General features: G+C 38.7%; 1 protein-coding gene across 1 annotated transcript in view; it reads left to right on the plus strand.

The window, feature by feature from the left end:
- The window catches only part of LOC107621800 (carotenoid 9,10(9',10')-cleavage dioxygenase 1), an 8,426-nt gene that overhangs the window by 1,235 nt on the left and 3,202 nt on the right, over positions 1-3,989 (plus strand). The window lies entirely within an intron of this gene.

Here is a 3,989-nt window from a genome sequence, read left to right on the forward strand (position 1 = left end):
CTCCTAAGATTTTTTATTTATTTAAATTAAAAGTAACATCAATGTAATAATTAGTTCACAACAGCATCGTATGTGGAGTTCACAATAAACATCTGTCCTTCCTTCTTGTTAAACATATATCCGACAATTATTATGTTACACCCGAGACGCTAAATTAAAGTTTCTGGTTGGACTATGCATAAGCTACAACGCACTAAGTTTAATTTAGGGCATCATACCCTGAAATAATTTAATATTCCTAGTGTAATTTGTTAAATCTACACTGTATTATTTATTAATCTCTATTAAAATAGAGCTCAAGATAAGTTCTAGATATATTATTAGTTTTTTAGCTTGTTATTATTATATTACGTCANCTTCTCTTCTCACACTTAACACTCATTCTTATATTTACTATATAAATCAATATTCATTTTATACGTTTTTTTTATCTCCTCTTACATAATGTCATACTTCCTTTTTTTTCCTTCTCTCTTTCTATTGCACAACTGGAATTTGGTTGATTACCATAGTTTTTATTTTTATTTTTTTAATTTGCTAAACATATGTATTCGATGATTGTGTGATTGTATTTATTAATTTTTCTATTTCTTTGTGTAATTGTATTCATGAGTTATATAGTGTCTTTGTTACCTATATATCACTTTTTTTTCTTTCAATAATTTATATTTTTTTAGTATCATTTAGTTATAATAATATTATATTGTTGAAAATATATATTGTCATGATTCATGAAAAATAAAATTAGAAAATTGAATATCGTTTTAATTATCAAAATATTAATAATATTTATGGGCAATTTACTTAAATGAAATAAAAGGATGAAATGCTTACCCAATTGCAACATTTGAGAATCGTTTACCTTCGTGTCCTATCACTATTCTATGTAATCCGTGGAAACATCTCACGTTTTAGCGTTACACACATAAACCGTGGTAACCTGCATACATAAACCGTGGTAGTCTTTCACGGTTTATGTGGAGGAAAATGCTATATATACACGGTGAACTCATTGTGTTGAAGAGGAGAATTTTTACAATGGCAAGTGAGGATGAGAATTTCCTAGTGCTAGTACATTATTTTGGAAAAATTCAAAGAAGCAAGAAATACGGTGTGAAGTTTACTGACAGAGAATTGTTGAGTATATTTATCAGTTCATCAAGTAGCTTGTCAGATATAAAGAATAGCATATTGCAGAAGCTTGGAGTATTTGGGAGCAAGTGGGTGAAGAAGTTATTCTATAAGATTTTTATCGCAATTGTGTCAACCGGTGTTAAGTATGATACGTTTGTGATAGCGGCCGATGAAGATATTCGGGTTCTGTTTCACTGTCTTAAGAGTTTTCCAAAGGTCAGAATACACGAGGTGTATGCGAAGTTGGAGGTCGGTGTCGATAGTTTTGGGGCATCAGCTCCGGTTCCTCACTCGACTGCCATGGGCAGTGCCTATAATTCGATGGCTGTGGCCGCAGCAACTGTTCCGTACATTGCATCTCCTTCCTTTGGGGCTGATTTAGACCGTACGGAGGTAGTTAATTCTGTACCATTCGAGAATCGTGGGGTCCGACATCAGAAATATGAGGTGGATAATGGTCCTGGCATTATTCCTGATGTTCTAGGGTTCGGAAAACCTGATCGAGTTGAGAATGCAATGCGGGATGATGACTTAGACCAAGAGCCTATTGATATCATTGGGACAGCAATGATAATACAGGTGCCAATCCACATACACAGAATAACCCTTCAAGTTTCGGCACACAGCAGTATCCTCCGCACTTTTCCACTCTAAACTTGGAGGCATTAGGGCAACAGTCAGACGGAGATGCTGCCGTTGGGGGTTCTTCTACAGAATTTCAGATTGGATAATCATTCCAGAATAAAGAGAAAGCTGTTGAGTGTGAAAGATTATAGCATCCGTCGAGGTGTTGAGTACAGGGTCTTAGATTCGGATCATCTGAAGTATCATAGAAAATGTAAGGAGTTCGGCAAAGGTTGCAGTTGGTTGATTCGCATATCGCTTCGTGCACGAAAGGGCACTTGGGAGGTTAGGAGGTACAACGGTCCGCACACTTGTTTGGCCACCTCCATTTCGAGTGACCACCGGCTATGTGTGATTGGGCCAATCGGATGGAATATGACAAGTGGACCCAGCATCAGGATAGCAGGGGACGGTTTGGTCACATGACAACTAATATTCGTGAATTTGTGAATTCTGTGTTAAAGGGTACAAGGAACCTCCCGATAACTTCGTTGGTGAAGTCCACATACGGAAGGCTTGCTGAGCTATTTGTGGTCCGAGGACAAATGGCGGAGGCACAAATGGGGACTGGGCATGAATTTTGTCAGGCGTTGGTGAAAGCAATAGAGCGAAACATGAGAGACTCGAGATGCTTCACCGTCACTTTATACGACAGGCACCAGTCCGAGTACACTGTGGCTGAGACGACGCCCACTGGTAAATTCTCGCTTGGTAGCTATCGAGTTTCTCTTAGGGATCACACATGCGACTGTGGCTACTTTCAAGCTCTGCATTACCCATGTTGTCACGCCATTGCATGTTGCGCCCACTCGCGTCTGAATTAGGCCTCATATGTTCATGATGTGTATCGTATGACTGAGGTGTTCAAAGTGTACAAGGAAGGGTTTGCCCCCTATCCCAAAAGGACTCTGGCCGCCATATGTTGGTCCGACTGTCATTCCAGACCCTAAAATGAGGCATGCAAGAGATGGACGGCCAAAGTTAACCAGAATCCGGGGTATCATGGATCAGACTGCTCCAAACCAACCGAAGCGCTGTGGGCTCTGCCGTCAACCTGGTCATACGCGGAGGAACTGCACACAGCGAGGACATACTGTTGTTAGGGATGCTTAGATGTTATGATTTTTTTTGTTGTTGAGTTCATTATGTTATGTATGGTTAAGTCGTGTAATATTAGATGCTGCTATCAGTGTATTATGTATGTTTAAGTCGTTTAATATTAGATGTCGTTTAAAATGAAGTACGATGATGTTTATGTTTTAGCTTTTAACCGATGATTGATTCATAACAGAATTAAAAAGTTTTCACAAAGGTGCTCATAAGTGAAGATCATAAAACATGCGTAAACACGTATATATGCATATCACAGGATAATAAGACACACATAAGTCCTACCATATGACTAAACAATGCAATGCTAATCCGAATTTTTGATGGTATTATCGTCATCAATGTCGAAACCACCAAGCAAGTGAGACCTAGTGCCACATCTAGCAGGACGCCGCACCCTCGTCGATTGCTGAACATACTCCGCTCGGGATGTATCTGGCAGTACGACACTAAATGCTGATGCGGGAGTACCACCCATAGTAAACCATGAGACATAGATAGTATAACTAACCTCTTGGTTGATGTTTCTAGCCACGTGCGCAACGCTATTCAATCGGTACATGTGAGTTTCATCTTCCATGGCTCCACCGCGCCAGAATCTTGATGGCCCCGGATTCTTTCTCAACTCCTCACCACCAAAAACTTTAACCCCCAACAATGAAATCCATCAAAAGTTTTCGCGGATTATGTATATATATAGGTACTCAAAAACTGTGGGAGGTTACCATGGTTTATGCCCAAACTAATCTCTTCATAAACCGTGGAAGGCTACACGGGTTACGCCTCCCAATGTTCACTTCATAATCCGTGGAAGGTTACCACGGTTTATGTTTATGATGCTTCCTTCATAACCCGTTGGAGCTTACCACGGTTTATGTGTTAGTTCTAAAACGTGGAGTGTTACCACGGATTATATAAAAATGAATCAGGACATGCAAGTAACCAATTCTTAATTGTTGTAATTGAGTAAACTTTTCCTCCATTTATTTTAAATAGGTAAATTGCCCAATATTTATTATATAAATCAACATTCACTTTATATATATTTATTATCTTCTCTAACATAATTTCATACCTCTTTCTCTTTTCTCCTCTCTATTTTTCTAATATTTTACACAACT

Source organism: Arachis ipaensis, chromosome B10 (assembly GCF_000816755.2).
Source record: "Arachis ipaensis cultivar K30076 chromosome B10, Araip1.1, whole genome shotgun sequence".
NCBI lineage: Eukaryota > Viridiplantae > Streptophyta > Magnoliopsida > Fabales > Fabaceae > Arachis > Arachis ipaensis.